Source organism: Apium graveolens, chromosome 11 (assembly GCF_009905375.1).
Source record: "Apium graveolens cultivar Ventura chromosome 11, ASM990537v1, whole genome shotgun sequence".
Taxonomy (NCBI): domain Eukaryota; kingdom Viridiplantae; phylum Streptophyta; class Magnoliopsida; order Apiales; family Apiaceae; genus Apium; species Apium graveolens.
In genome coordinates, this window is record NC_133657.1 from 41,392,536 (window position 1) to 41,410,257 (window position 17,722).

The following is a 17,722-nucleotide window of genomic DNA, read 5'->3' on the forward strand; positions in this document are numbered from 1 at the left end:
TTGAAGGCTACTATTATAAGAGATAACTATGCTCTTGATGAAACTACTCTTGATGAAATTTATGGTATGCTCAAGACTTATGAACTTGGGATGGGTCAAAGAAGCAAGAGATAAGGGAGAAAGTCAAGGAAAGTTGCTTTTAAGGCTGAGGAGGAATTCCCCAAAGTGGCTGTGTCAAAAAAAGGCAAAGGAAAAGCTCTCATCATAAAGTCTGATTCAGAATCATCAAGTTCTGATGACGATGATTCAGAAACTGCAAGTTTAGCTGAAGAAGATGTTAATGAAGAGATGATGAAATTGTGTGCTCTTATGGTGAATGGTATCACAAAGATTGCCTACAGAAAATTCAGAAGGGGAAAGAAGTTTTTCAAGAAAGGTGGAAGTACTGATAAGAAAGGTTTCAGAAAATCTGAAGGCAGATGAGGAAAGTCTGACAGAGGAGATTACTCAAATGTCAAATGATACAATTGTGGTGAGAAAGGCCACATATCTCCTGACTGCAAGAAAGGAAAAAGTGACAAAGGCAAAGCACTTGTCACAAAAAAAAAGCTGGACAGACTCTTCAGATTCTGAAGATGAGGTGAACTATGCCTTGATGGCAAATGCTGATGGCATCCCTGAAACTGCTGAATTAAAGGTACCTCAAACAACTTATGCCTTTCATACTGATGATATTACTGAGTTGAGATTATATCTTAAAATCATGTTTATTAGCTACAGAGATCAAACTTTAACATGTGAAAGATTAATTTATGAAAATCTTGCTTTTAAGAAAAGGAATGATTATTTAGAAAAGGAGTTAGTTATGTTACATCAAACTCAGAAAGAGAGAGATGATGCTTTTTATGTTAGAGATGAATTGCTAAAATTGAATAAATCTCTAAAAACTGATTTAGAAAAGGAAAAAGAGATTATCAGGACTTGGACTAACTCTGGCAGAACAACTCAGAATTTATTAAGTAGTGGAAACTGGAAAGATGGCTTAGGTTATGGAGATGATAAAAGTGAAAAAGGAACTTAACAAATTGAGCCAATTGTTGTTAAACAAACTGTTAAGCCAAAGGTAAATCCTGTTAAGTTTGTAGCTAAAACTGTAAAGTATGATTCTGAAAAGATGAAAGAGTCTGAGACAGAAGTTAAGGAGAAATCAACTTCTGACAAATTAGAACAGGATAAATCACCTGAAGTCTACATAGGCTTAATGACAAAGAAGCAGCTTAAGCATAAGCTGAAAGAAATAAGGAATGTCAACAAGGTTAAGGCAGCTAGGAAAAATAGGAATGGAAAGGAAGGTGTGAATAAAAGCAATAACTATATGCCTGTTCCTAATGCTCCTAGAAAGAAATGTTATAACTGTGGAAACTTTAATCATCTTGCTTCTTTTTGCAGGAAGAATAAGAATATAAACTCTTTACCTCCTAAGTCAGGATTTAAGAGTCAGCCTGTTATGTTTAAGCCACTAAATCCTTGTTTTCATTGTGGTAGTTTTTGGCATTTCATTTATACTTGTAAGGAATATCATAGTTTATACTATGATTATTATCAAATAAAACCTTCTTTGAAGAAAGTTCCTTTAATTCCTTCTAGTGTATAATCTGATGCAAAGTCTAATATAAGTTCTGATAAACAACATGTTAGCATAAACTCTGATATTAAATCCGCTGGAAATGCTAACAAACTTAAAAAGGCCAAAGGATCCAAGCAAGTCTGGGTCCTTAAAACTAACCATTAGTGGTCTTTGTGATTGCAGGGCAACATGAGAAACATCCTAGTAATGTATAGTGGATGTTCAGGACATATGACTGAAAATAAAGCCCTGCTCTCAGACTTTATGGAGAAAGCTGGCCCAGAAGTTTCTTATGGAGATGGCAACATGGGAAAACTATGGGATATGGCAATATTAATCTTGGGAATGTCATCATTAAAACAGTAGCTCTTGTCTCAGGACTTAAACACAATCTGCTAAGTGTGAGTCAAATATGTGACAGAGGTTATCATGTGGATTTCTTTGAAGAACACTGTGAAGTTGTAAGCAATTCTACAGGCAAAGTGGTTCTGAAAGGTTACAGGCATGATAACATTTATGAAGCCAGACTTTCAACAAGTACTGATGATTCTGCAATATGTCTGTTGAGTAGAGCATCAATTGAAGAAAACTGGAATTGGCACAAAAGACTCTCTCATTTAAACTTCAACAACATAAATGAGCTTATAAAGAAAGATCTTGTGAGAGGATTTCCAAAATCAGTATTTTCTCCTTATGGCCTTTGTGATTCATGTCAAAAGGCAAAACAAAGAAAATCTTCTTTCAAGAGCAAAATTGAGTCATCAATTCTTGAGCCTTATCACCTACTGCATGTTGATCTATTTGGTCCAGTCAATGTCATGTCTATTGCAAAGAAGAAATATGCTATGGTTATAGTGGATGAGTTCACAAGGTACACTTAGGTGTACTTCTTGCACAAGAAGAATGAAACTGCATTTACTCTAACGGATTATGTCAGACAACTGGATAAGTTGGTCAAAGATTCTGTTAAAATTATAAGAAGTGATAATGGCACTGAGTTCAAGAATTCGATCATGGAGGAGTTCTGCAAAGAGCATGGAATCAAACAGGAATATTCTGCACCTGGAACTCCACAGCAAAATGGAGTTATAGAAAGAAAGAACAGGACTCTCATTGAAGCTGCACGAACTATGCTTGATGAAGCAAAGCTACCAACCTACTTTTGGGCTGAAGCTGTGCAGGCTGCTTGTTTTACACAAAATGCAACACTCATAAACAAGCATGGAAAAACACCATATGAGATGGTGAAGAAAAAGAAGCCTAATCTGAAATACTTTCATGTATTTGGTTGCAAGTGTTTTGTTCTTAAGACTCATCCTGAACAGCTGTCAAAATTTGATCTAAAAGCTGATGAAGGAATTTTTGTTGGATATCCACTTTCCACAAAAGCCTTCAGAGTCTACAATTTAAGAACAAGAGTTGTCATGTAATCTATCAATGTATCTTTTGATAACAAGAAGATTACTGGACTTGAAGATTTCAATGATCACAATCAACTGAGATTTAAAAATGAAGACTTAAATTCTGATTCTGTAAATTCTGATGAATTAAACTCTGAACCTGTAAGTACTGATGTTATTGAATCTGTGGTAAGAACTCCAAAGGAAAATGCACCTGTCTAGGGGGAGCAAGCTGAAGATCCTACCACATCTCAAGACTCTAAAGAAGCATCAGAACCTGACACTGGCTCTTCAAACTCTGATTCATCTAGTTCTGATGAGCCAAATTTCGCTAATTCTGGAAGTTCTGATACTTCAAATCCTGAAGGATCCAAGTCAAATTCCGAAGTCTCAGAGAGCATAACTATATGGGGAGCATCAGAAAATGCTGATGGAGATAGCATGGATCATGGGGGAGGATCTAGTTCTAGAAGTCAACTTCAATCTGTAAGGAAGTGGACCAAATCATATACACCTGACTTAATTATTGGAGATCCTGAAGCAGGTGTCAGAACTAGAATTCCAACATCAAATGAATGTGTCTGTCATTCTTTTCTATCTCAGACTGAACCAGAGAAAGTGGAAGAAGCTCTTCAAGATGCTGATTGGGTGCAAGCAATACAGGAAGAGTTAAATGAATTTGAAAGAAATAAAGTCTGGACCCTAGTGCCAAGACCAAAGAACAGATCAGTTGTTGGCACAAAATGGGTGTTCAGAAATAAAACCGATAGTGATGGCATAATTACAAGGAATAAAGCAAGGCTGGTTGCTAAAGTCTGGATCTTTTTGGCTTATGCTGCTCACAAAAAGTTTAAAGTTTTTCAAATGGATGTGAAAAGTGCTTTTCTTAATGGAGAATTGGAAGAGGAGGTCTATGTTGAACAACCTCCAGGCTTTGTAGATTCAAATTTTCCAAATCATGTCTACAGACTTGATAAAGCACTTTATGGCCTTAAGAAAGCTCCTAGAGCATGGTATGAGACTTTAGCTCAATTCCTTCTGGAAAGTGGATTTCATAGAGGTACAATTGATAAAACACTGTTCTACCTCAACCATGGAAATGACTTACTTTTGGTACAAATATATGTTGATGATATCATATTTGGTTCTACAAATGCCAAACTCTGTGAGAACTTTGCAAAGCTAATGCAATCAAGATATCAAATGAGTATGATGGGAGAACTTAGTTATTTTCTGGGCCTTCAAGTCAAGCAAACTGAAGAAGGCACTTTTATCTGTCAATCCAAGTACACCAGAAACTTACCGAAGAAGTTTGGAATGCAAGATAGTTCAACAACATCCACTCCCATGGCCATTGCAACCAAGTTAGATAAAGATACTGGTTCACCAGTAGATATTACTAACTACTGAGGTATGATTGGCTTTTTACTCTATTTAACTACAAGTAGACCTGATATCATGTATGTTACCTGTATTTGTGCAAGATTTCAGGCTGATCCAAGAGAACCTCACTTAATAGCTGTGAAAAGAATTTTCAAGTACCTTAAGGGTATAGCTGATCTGGGATTGTGGTATCCTAGAGAATTAGATTTTAAGTTAATAGGTTACTCAGATGCAGATTTTGCAGGATGCAAAATAGACAGGAAAAACACTAGTGGAAGCTGCCAATTTCTTGGAGGCAGATTGGTTTCTTGGTTTAGCAAGAAACAGAAGTCAATTTCCACATCAACTGCAGAAGCAAAATATATTGCTGGAGGAAGCTGTTGTGCACAGATTCTTTGGATGAAGAATTAGTTACTGGATTATGGGTTAGAATTTTCTAAAATCCCTATTTACTGTGATAATCAAAGTGCTATTGCTATGACAGGTAATCCAGTCCAACACTCAATGACAAAGCACATTAATATAATGTACCATTTCATAAGGGAACATGTGATGGAAGGTACAGTGGAATTGCACTTTGTTCCAACAGATCAACAACTAGCAGATATCTTCACAAAACCACTATGTGAAGCTACTTTTAAGAGACTGGTAAATGAACTTGGAATGGTTTCAGGTTCTTTCTCTAAATCTGCTTAGTTTTTGTTCTCATGCATCAGACTTTATGATCAGTATTTACAGATTGTTTTATTTTCATATACTCTGTGCTTAAAATTGAAATTCATTAAATGCTGATTGTTATCTGATGTGGATCTTTAAACTATGATAGTGTTTTGAATATTCAGTGACTATTCAATTCAATGAGGATAACTGTGCTAGATGTTGACCTAGTAGTCTTTAACATACTAGAAATCCCATGTTTGAATTAGTTGTTTATGTGGAAACTCATTAACACAAGCAAATTCTGATTTTGAGCTTAGTCAAGTTTACTTTGTGTATCTTATTACTAAGTCACAAACTAGATTATTGCTTCTTATCTGTTAGATTCTGATGTCAGTAAATCTTAAGGATGAACTAAATGCTGATAAGCCTCACTTATCAAAAGAAAAGAAAAGAAAAGTCCGGTACTCCTTTGAGATCTAGAGTAAATATGTGGAAGGGAAGACCCAAGTGCATTGCTGGTATTAAATAATTTGCATTAGAAAAAGCAAATAAATTTTCTTGGTGACTTTTCACATTTTCTGATTACTGGAGTAATACTCTGACAACAGCATAAATTCTGATAAGCAGTCGTGACTCACTTACACTGAGAAGCCACTGTAAAAAGGAATTTCAAAAGATGCATAAAATGAGCACAAAGAGTTGAGGTGGACTTTTGCATAAATTTGTTCAGTAGTAGGCTTCATGATTGATGACAGATTTTATGCTTCTTAGTTATGCCTTATTTCTAAGATGCACTGAAGTTTATCAGACTTTAATCTTTATCTGATATTTTGCTAAATGCACACACTTTCACTCCATGTGAATGATGAAAATTACTGTGGTGATTAAGTTGTTTTTGACAAACAGTTAAGTGTCATTTGCATACATTCTGATGACAAGTTCTGATGGAAGTTCTGATGATTAAACTCTGAAGAAAACAAGTCAGTATTTGTATGAAGAATCACAGAAATAGATATTCACTTTTTGAGTTCAGAAGCCAAATTCTGATGACTGGTAAAATCTGATATAAGTTAAGTTATGATATTAAATCCTGATGGAATCCTTGATGCTTACGTGGCATTATTCTTTACTTGACTTATTTGTGGTAAAATCTGAAATAGTCATATTTAAATCAGAATATATTTGGGTAAGATAAAAACAGTCATAATCATTATGGGTTAGTGGTTAACGTGTTTGTACTGAAAAACTGCATGTGCACGGTAATTATTGCTTATTTTACGTGCCCATTAACTCCTGTTTTAACTGTTTATTGACTGTTCACATGTTTCCAGGTATAAAGTGTATCCCATGCTTCAAAATTATAACCGTTGAGTGGAGAGAGTATATATATAGGGGTTAAAAGATTTTCTAATCTTTTACTTACTTTTCTATTCTTAATCTCTTTTATTCTCTCTCTCTAATATTCTCCGAAGCGTTCTCTTCCAGGCATTCTCACAAACACCTTTCGCGCAACATATTTTCTCACTTAATTTCTTACAGAGATGGCACCAAAAGACGTGACTTTCAATGGAGCTAAGTTTGTTCCCAACAACTACTCGTCTATTCTTAGCAAGGCTGAAGCTCCATCGGAACTTCACTTTATTCAGGACTTTCTTACTAATTCTGATATTGGGTATGCTCTGACCCAACCTGACGCAGTCTCTGGAATCCAAGTACTGGAGTTTTGGAGAAGTGGAATCTATGATGATGGAGGTGCTCAAGGGTCCCCAAGTATTATCTTTACAACAGGGGAGGATGAACATGTCGTGACATTGGCCACGGTTCGACAAGCACTGCAGCTACCTGAGAACTGCATTTATTCAACTATTGAGGAGCCAGTTCCTCAAAATATGATGGCCAGCCTGGGGTATGAAAAGACATTGGCAAAGCTGGGTCAATTAAAGAGATCCAACATAAGGAGGGAATGGAGTTTCTTTTTTGACTGCATTATAAAGACCTTCGCCAACAAATATTCTAATTTTGATGCAATCCCCATACTCTAGTCAATAAATCGGGTATGCTCTCATTAATCAAACTGTTTTTGATTATGCAAGTGCTGTTTTAGGTTTTATTAGGGATAGGATGACAGAAGATAGGAATACTGTCTATTTTGCTAGATTCTGTAAGCTTATTTATAGTTTTTGTTGTGATGATAAACCCCAATCTGCTAGTGAATTAATTCCATCTTTTCGACTAGCAAAAAGAGCTTTTAATGACTTATTATTTACTGATAATAAGAAGGCTGTGTTAAGACCCCTCTGAGTTCTTTTATCTGTCAAACAAGCCTTAATAACCTATGATCCAGTTACATATACTGCATTATATCCTGATGTTCAACCATCCGAACCTCAACCATCAGCACCTACCACCACTACCCAAACACCTCAAACTTCTCAACCATAACCAAAATCTACCATCAGGACATCTGTCAAACCATTAACTCCATCATTTCAACCTGAATCAACACATACCATCAGATCTTCATCTTCCAGGCCAAAGAGGACAATGTCTATTCCTCAACCTCCATAAAAGAGAAGGAAGATGATTCTCAGAGATGTATCTGATAGTGATGAAGAAACAATTGAAGCACGGGTTCATGTATCAGAACCTGTGATACTTGAAGCTGAGAATGTTACTTCTCAGAAAGAAACTGTAGCTCAAAGTTCTGATACCTTGAAAAAGAAATCTGTAACTTCTGAAGCTGCTAAAGCAACTCCTTTATTGGCAAGGAGATTGAAGAAAATGAAGACTAAGAGGTATTTGGCTAAGGCTCTATCAGAAGATACTGAAGAAGCTGAGGAAGGGGATCAGGAATCTCTGATCTCACAAGAACCAACTGTTATTAAAGCCCTTCCAGCTCAAGCCAAAGAAACTGCTACTGATACAGTTGTAACCCCTCCGGTCTCACCTTTTAAAGCTACAGATGATGCTGAAGAACACACTGAAAATTCTGAAATAGATATTCATAATTTGAATATACCAAATGTGCTTTATCTGGAAGCTCCATCTACAGAAGCTCAGCAATTTCCAATTCAATTTCCAATTTTAAATGCTGAGATACCATCTACATCAACTACACCAGCTCTGGAGATAAATTCTGATGTTCAGAATTTAAATGAAGCTGTTCCTGAATCTCCAATTGCTTCACACACTGTTGTGTTGTCAGAACATAATGCGTCTTCCTCAAGTTCTGAAGACAGTGATTCTGCTGAGACTCCAGTTCCTATGCTAGGAAAGGAAGAATTGGTGAAGAAATTTGTTGAAAAAGAAGCACCTATTCCTTGGGAGGATATTAACAGAGGTGTGGAGTGGACCAAGAAGTGGAATGACACTGATTTCATTCCAAGTTCTAACATTCTGACAGAGCATATTGCTAAGGCTGATGAGTTGCTCACAAATGCTGATTTAAAGACACAACTCAAGATCACTGCTCTATCTACCAAACATCTTCAAGGTCTACGTTCTTCTACTCTTGAGAAGGTTGATACACTAAAGAAATATGCTGATAAGCTAGATCTACAGCTTAAGCTTGACAAGAATAGATATATCAGACCTACTCTTGAGAAAATTGAAGCCATTGAGAAGATTCAAGAGAAGCAACATGCCCAAATTGATGAGGTCCTGGCTAACCAAGTTTCTCATAAAGCTCAATTGGAAGAAATCCAATCTTCAGTTGAACTTCTTCTTTCTCTCTTACTTTCGGATGATGCCAAAAAGGGGGAGAAGGTAGTTAAGTCTAAATGCTCACCTACTGAAATACTGAAGAAAAAGGATGATAAAAGTGATGACCAGGGAAACTCTGATAAGAGTAGAGGTCAAGGAAAAGTTCAAGGAAAATCTTCTACACAGAACAAGTCAAGTTGTGATGCTGTGAATGCTAAAAGAATAAAGTCAAGTTATGATAAACAAAGTCTGATGTCAAGTTCTGAAATTCTGATTCAGTCAGGATATAAAGACTCTCAGAAGTTTTTACAAACTCTGAAGCTAAAGGGGAAGCAAACTACTGTTTATTACAAAAATCCTAAAATCCAGACACTTGATGAGGAGATAGCAAGAAGATTATTTCTGAAACAAAATCCAGGAATGGATTTGGAAACTCTCAAGGAGGTTGAAGCTAGATTTGCTGCTGAGAAGACAAATCTTAAGTCTAAAGCTTCTGATGCAAAGAAACCTCCAAGGCCTAAGGAAAAAGGCATTGTGATCAGGGAAAAGTCAAAATCTGAGATTTCAAAATCCAAGACTAGATCACAAACTGAGATTGATCCTAAATCAAAAGGAAAAGAAAAGGTTGGTGAACCTTTAAAGATTGAGAAAAAGATAAGTTCTTCCATTCCAATCTATCAAACCATAATGCATGATGATGATTTGATAGAAGATGAAACTGTTCAAATTCTGAAAAGAAGAAAGGTAATTGAAGAATATAAAACAAATTCTGACACTGCTCAAGTTGTTCAGGATGAAGAACAGCAAGCTACAGAAGAAACAACAAATTCTGATCAAGTTAATTTGGAAAAGATGACAATTGCTGATAAGAAGAAGCTGTTATGGAAGAAAGCTACTCCAGTTGAACCAAAATCCAATCTCTTGATGAATTAACTTGCAACATTTGGATTGAGATCCAAGAAACCTAGAGATAAAGCTGGATTAGGTTCTGATGAAGAGAAAATATAAACATGAGTAGAAGTTACTCTAAGAGATCCTTTCATGTTAATAGACAAACCATATGAACAAATCAAATAAAAGCACCTTGACAAGGTGTTGTCTGCTCAAATCGTGATAGATGCTCATGATAAGGAAAATCTAAAGGATAAATTAATTTTATTTCTCTATGATGGATTAACTTACAGACTAGCTGATACTGATGTGCTAAAGAAGTCTGTCAGAGAACTTCAACATATTCACTATCTTTTGGAAGTAAAATCTGATGTTACAAAAAGATGGTCAGAATACATTTTGAAGGCTATAAGAGATCTATTCAGAATCTCTGGTACAAAGACTTCTGAGTATATACCAATGATTACTGAAGATGATGGAAGAGAAATTCATATGCTGAAGAATTCTGCTAAGGTGGAAGTTATTCTGAAAGGAAAATGCTTATGTTATTATGAAAACTCTTCACATCCTAGAGTTATCAGACTTGGTGATGGACTTGAAAGAACATCAATTCAAGCTCTCAGAACTGCCATTTATCAGATTGGTGATTGTAAAGATGAAGAACTGATGCAGGTCAAAGCACCGTTAGTTGAAATTCTGAGGAAAGCTGAAGACACGCTAGTAAGAGATTTTGTTAAGAATCATTATGGATTCAAATTGATCCAGTGAAGTTGGTAAAGCTAAAAGGACTATAAGTTGTAGTTAATAGTCTTATTAAACTCTTATTGCATTTGAACTTAAATGTTTTTGACATCATCAAATCTATTAACTTGTATATTTTGCACAATTTACAAGTTGGGGGAGATTGTTAGATATATTTGAGATGTCATGTCTAATATGTTTCATGTTTAGTTTTCAGATCTTAACAAACAGGAAATATCAATACTTACTGGAATCAGTACTTACTGAAAGTCAGAAGTTAAGGATATCATGACTTAGATTATCAGAAGATAATATCAGAAGATGGATATCAGAACTTAAGTACTTGAGGACTAACAGTTAAGGAAGGAAGCTGATTTACAGGAAAGAAGATCGAGACTAATACAAAAAGAAGATATGCATGGAAAGAGTTAGAGGACTTAAAGAATTGTATAAGATATCTGATTGATATATTTTAGGAGACAGAATTATATTCCATATCAATTAGAAGTTATCTTATAATTGTGTACTATATAAATACAGACATAGGTTTACACTATATGTGTTATCATTATCGAGAAGATTATACATTGTAATCTAGCAGCTCTCGTGATATTTGTTCATCACTGAGAGATAACAGTTCCATTGTAACAGAGTTTATTATATCGAATATATCTGTTTACTATTACTTGTGTTCGAAATCGATTTGATTGTATTCTACACTGTATTCAACCCCCTTCTACAGTGTGCGTGACCTAACATCCTGAGCCAACTGTAAACCTCCAGGTATCTTCTCAAAAGGATTCTCTGGCTAAAAAGGAAACTACACAGTTACTAGATCTATCTTCTCAACAAGGTAGATCTATTGAAATTCGCCCGTCAGCCACGGCATCCTGTAACGAGTCAAATACTTTATCCAATATCCAAGCTCTTGAAGCATTAAATACGTCGATTAGAAGAGTGCTATTTGGTGAGGAAGTATTGACAAAAACAGGGCATTCAACCATTTTACGGTTAGAATATCCTGTTCAAGGTCCTTTAATGAATCAAATGCCTTCACAGGTGTTAGGAGAGAGTGCTGTAATCGCTGCCAAACCTAGCACAACACTTACCTCCCCAGGACTAATAAACCTGGATGCAATGCAGATAGTGGATCTGACGTAGGCACGGATCGGCAACCCATTGGCCATGAACTAGATTTAACTGGTGAGCCTAAGGGGAATGTATCTTCATAGATACAAGGGGAAACTGGGGATCAGATGCCAAATATGAAGGCCCCAGTGCTCCCCCCAGAGATTCTAACTCTGGATGAGTCATTTCCTGATGACAGGAAACTTATCTCAGATAAGGATCAGGAATTGCGAACTCCCATTGCACCACTGCTGACCTCCTTAAAGATGGCTCCAGTGTCTTCTACAGGTACACTTGGAACTCAGAGCTTTAAGCGGAGTGAACTTGTGAGAATGAGTGACACATCTGACCCTAAACCGAGTGATAGAGTGTTGAGTGATACACTGCGAGAAGCCTGTGAGACACCTACCATCCAAGCTACACCTATAGATCTATCAAACTATGTCACTAAAGATTATCTTAAAGAGCAGCTAGCTTTCAAAGACAGCTATCTCAAAGAATAGCTGGCTCTTAAAGATCAACACTTTCAGACAGAACTATCTCTCAGAGATCATCAGATCACCAGTCTTTCCGATCAACTTGAACATCAGCAAGCAGCATTCGCCAGTTTACGGGAATTCGTTGAGCGATCTCTCTCTCATACAGGAAAAGGAAAAACAACTACCAACACTGAGCCAAAGATCTCAGTTAGCAAGCAAGCGCCGATCCCGGTCTCATCTGAAGCAGCTCTTGCCAGTACTGGGCCAATGACCTCAGTCAGCAAGCAACTGCCTGCTTCTCTTGAGATCCCTGTCTCGACCTTACATGCTCAATCAACACCAGCTCTGAAGGATAACCCAACTGAGGGGGAGAAAAGGGTAGTAGAACAAGAAAAAGTAGACACTGCTGTTAATCTACTTGAAGATGCCTTTCAGACCACTGGTACGTATGATGAATTTGGAGATAAGATGAAGGAAGAGCTAGAAGAGAGGATTGATGAAAGGGTGCTCCTCAAGGAAAGATTCTCTAAGAAAGTGCAATATCTCAGGGGGAGCAATCAGGACATCTGAGCCAAATCACTACAACTCAGAGAAATCTGCTGTCTCAGATATATGCTCCAAGACCCTTATTTTCTAAAGAGGAATTAGAAGAAGGTGAAATAGATGAAAGTGATGTTCCGATGGGGTGTGAGCCAAGATTCGAAGAAGTGGCTATGAAAGAAAGATCATCTCTGAGGATGAAGAATTTGAAGACGAAGATGCTTTCTCAGACGACTGTCTATCCTATGGAATTACAGAGAAAATCAATCGCTCTTATATAGAGATTCAAGAAGAAATAGAAAGATCAAGAGCAAGAATTCAAAGAGCTATTCAATGAAAAAGGAACAGAGAAGAGAGAGAAATATATCTTCGAGCAAACAGGAAAGGAAGCAAATGGGAAGAAATAAAGAAGAAAATGGACAAACCAGAAACATATCACTATTCAGACCCTGGAAACTCTAATCTGTTGAGAACTGTGGAGCACTATAGAGAGACATATGTAAACATCCATGAGTTCTATGATCAGTTCAGCAAAGTAATTACTGGAACTACTGTGAACATTTTGAAGAATGGATGGAAGATCACTATCAATCACAGAGATGGTCTACAGATGAAAGTGTCTACCAGTGTACTGAAGAAGTTGAACATTGTTGAACTTTTCGTCTTAGTCTCAAAAATCCCATGGTTGAAATCGAATGAAAATGAATATTTCAGAGACAAACTTTGGAGAATGATGATGGATGTATCTTATCAAGCATTTATATATCCATTCGTGATAAAACTATTTGCAGGTGGTAGGATGCAAAACATCACCATGTCTGACTAACACATGAGAACCATTCGTTATCTACAACTTACCTTCCTGGAAAGTCAACTAAGGAGTAAAAGAGCTAAACTGGAAGCTCCGGGTGTTAAAAGATCAGAAGCAGATCTCAAAGCTGCTGAAGTTCTATGTGCTTATAGGCTCAATGACAAGATGATCAGAGACACAGAGAAGGATATGAAGACGATTACAAAAGAATATCATGAGATGGTGTTCATCAATGGAGAAGCAGAAATTAATCTTCTGAAAGTTAATGAACCCATAATCAGCACTGACAGTGAAGGGGAGCTAGTCTTTAGAATCAACAAATGCAGGATCAGAATCAAAGACTTCACGACAAGTGAATCAGGCTCAATACATCAAGCCTTGACGGATGTCAAACTATCCACATGTAAAGAATACAAGGTTGCTTTGATTCCTATCACTAAGATACTTGATAAAGTGATGGAAGAAGAATCAATCAATGACACCAAAAGAGTAAGAGGACATCCAAAAAGGATAACAGTCTTCATCATGTCCAGAAAATCCTCACTATTGTTTAATCTTGTTCATAAATGCACTAAAGTCAAATATCTCGAGATAATGCTTCATGAACTGAATAATCCACCTCCGGTCAATGCATTTGAGATAGAAGCTCGTGATTGTGTACAAGCTAGATTAAATGAGCTGAAAGAGTCTCCTCCAAAACTTTCAGGTCCTAAGAAGAAAGTCTCTAAGAGAAAATCCGATCAGCCTCAAGAAGGAGAAGGAAGCAGAAAACAGAAGAGGACAAAGACAAAGAAGACATAGAGTATATGTTCAGGCTAGAGGAACTGTAATAACCCCAATTTTTGGGAATTTTTTTTTGAAACCCTTATGAATAGTGTTTTTGCTGATTGAGAAAATTTTTCATGCCACACTATGTAGGGGTTCTGATATGGATATTCTGAGGTTTTATTAGTACTCTATATGGTATATAAGTGTATGCAAAGATCGTCAGAATCCAATTCCGAACACTTTGATTTTTCCCGGAAATACACTAGATACGGAGAGAATTGAGTATAAGGTAACAGGATAAAAAGGATTTAAATTAAAGGATTATAATAGAGGATCATAAAAAGGAATATAATGTATTGAGAAAGGTTAAGGGAACCTAAGTAATAAGATCCCGGGTATGATCCCTCAAACGATAAACGAAAACGAAAGTTAAGCGAACCGTATAACAGATCAGCGGTCATTAGGCAAACAATTAGAAGCTAATCAAAGAGATTAGAAGGGATGATGACATAGAAATGTGACATAAGCATGACATAAGGGGAAGGAGATGTGGTTGATTTAAAACCACACAAAGTCAAGGCTAGAAAAGTAATTAACAAAAAACAAGACAAAAAGCAACCAACCAAGCCAAAACATTTCATTTTCATCAAAAAACACAAAACCCCCATTTTCTTCTTCAAGCTCTCGGCCTCTTTCTTAAAAAATGAAAGTCCAAGCTCCTCCACTTACTATTTAGCAAGGTAATTATCCTAGCTTCTCCTAGTTAAGTTACATACTTCCTATAAGTTTAAGCTTCTAATTCCAAGCCAATCTTTTTCTATAAATCATTTTAGTTTAGGGTGAATAGTAACTTTCAAGAACAAATTTGTGATTCTTGATTTTATTTGCAAGGTCAAGGTAGCTTAAGCATATATTAAGGCTTCCATGGACATTCCAAGGATCTTTCATGGATTAAAAGCTTCAAGGAAGGTATAATCTCTTAACCAAGATTTGTTATTGAATGTTAAGAGCATAATATGAGTAATATAGTTCATGAGAGGCTTGATGGTTGTGTATGTAGAGATTAGTTGGTTTTGGGTTGTTTTTGGAGTTGTAAATCTTGGTTGTTGATTAATGAACTTAAGTGTAGTTTAAATTCATGATAAAGAATAGTATAAATTGTTAATGTTGAGTTGTTGGGGCTGTTATGATAAAGTATGGATGGAGTTTGGATTGGGTTGTGAATTGGGGTTGGATTGTGGTTGTTTTGAGTTGGTTTAAATTTGGGAAATCGCGTAAACATAGCCGTCGTAATGTCCGATTTACCGTAGACTGTTTTTGTTCTTAACATCAGAACCCTTGAACTCACTGCTAGGTTTTGACCATTGTCATGTTTAGATAGAGCTCATGTTACGAGCTTCGTTTTGATATGTAGTTCGTTCGATTCCGATGCACGGTTTAGGAGAAACGACCGTTTCAAGTAACGGCGTTTCGCGAACGAAACTTTTCCCCTCGCCTTACTTTGAAATGTAGGTTAAAGACCAAAAAGGGTTAATTAATGCATGAAACATTTATGGTAAGTGTTTTAGGCAGTTGGTAAGTCACTCGCGAAGGAATCGCTTTAAAACTCGTAAAGGTTAAATTATTAAAAATGGTGGAGCCGAGGGTACCCGAGTGACTTAAGCGAATCAGTGAGAGCAAAACAAGCGTTAGAGTCTAAGTTAGTTAAAGTATAGATTTACAAGTGACTTTGGTTTAATTCCAACTTACTTGTTGCTTATAGGTTACCAGACTCGTCCCGAGCCATTCGTAACCCCCAGTCGCTCAGGCAAGTATTCTATCCGTTATACTGTTGTTGTGATGTATACACTTGTATATGCATTATCTTGCGATAGATGCATGTTGGTTATTTAGCAAATTTTTGCGATATATTGTAGCATGTGATATGGTATATATGCATGCCTGTTTCATATTCTTGAAATATATATCTGTTGGTTCAGTTGATAATACCTATGCTAGAGGATAGCGGTATCTTGCATATACCCTTAGTATAGGGACCCAAAGGTGAAAATATTTTCTAAAACCGGGAGTCGAGGATCCCGAGTAGATTTTGTATATATATGGATATGGATATATATATATATATTTATATATATATGGTTATAGTTTTCCAAACTATTAATCGAATAAGGTTTATTCGATAACTTTAAACTTTATTATTTATTGAATATTATTTGAATATTCATTCGAGGACTTATGACTCTTTTATATTATTTATTGAATATTATTTGAATATTCATTTGAGGGCTTATGACTCTTTTATATTATTTATTGAATATTATTTGAATATTCATTCGAGGGCTTATGACTCTTTTATATTATTAGTGAATATTATTGAATATTCATTTGAGGATCTATGACTCCGATTATTTGCTGAAATATATTCTTTATTTTATTAAAGAATAAGGTGTCGATAATCAAACTTATTTTTGATTATTCAAATAAAGATATTACTTTCGTATAAGTATATCTTTGATTATTTGCTATTCATTTCGAGTATAAGTTTTCCAACTTCTACCTCCATTATTCTTTATGGGAATATTATTTAAATAATAATATTCAGATATTTCTTTCATAATTGGGACTGATTTATTTCATAAATCAGCATTACTCCAAACATTCTTAAAAATGTTTTCAAGTCTTCAAAATGAATTTAAAAAGGGTAGAGCGGATCCCAAAACTTGTTTTCAAATTCAAGATCTTCCATTTTAAGGGGACTTGAATACTCGCTTAAAAATCTAAGGGATCCGGCTCTGTGGTGTATTTTATATTCGCAACAAGGTTGCAGTTTTGGTAAATGAAATGATTACTTACCCAACGTTCGGGAAGTAAGTCCATCTATCGAGTCGGCATAAGCAACTTGGGCTCAGTGGGCGTCCATGATAGTGTAAGTGGCTCAGTGGGAGTCCATCAAATGCATAAGTGGCTGAGTGGCAGTCCAGCATAAGGTCCTATTGAGACCAGGTTGATGACCAGTGGGGAATTCGTCCATCTACTAGTAGAAAAGGTTACTTATTGGTATCTTTGCCTGATCAGCGAGATATCGGGTTTATGCCAAAATTCTTTTCCTTTCCAAAATTCATTGGATGTTTCAAACTCTGTTCATACTTTGCATAACAGAGGTTCCAGGAAATGTTTAAAGGGATATATATATGTGGATATATATATATATATATCGGGGCTAAATAAAGTATCTCATAACTTTTTCATTCAATAATATTTCAAAGATTGAATCTATTCAAGTCTTATCTTGTGGTCTCATCAGTGGGATGAACTTTTGAAATTGATTATAACTTGAACGGTGGTAGTTCAAGTAGTATTTGGGAATGATATAAGTGTAGTGAAGTATTTGGTAACTTCATCTTCTAAACTTATATCTAATTAATAATTGTCTTATGAATGACAAAGATTTTCAGAAAAACGTTGAGACAAGGTTAGATATATGAGATCACCTTGCAACGATATTTTTATACAGTTATACAATGGGACTTTGTGTATATTATGCATGGAAGAGGACTTCCATTACTTTGAAAAGTATATATGTATATATACTGAATATTTTAGGACTTCATCGCATTAAGATATCAAACTTGGTTCATTTCTTTTGACCAAG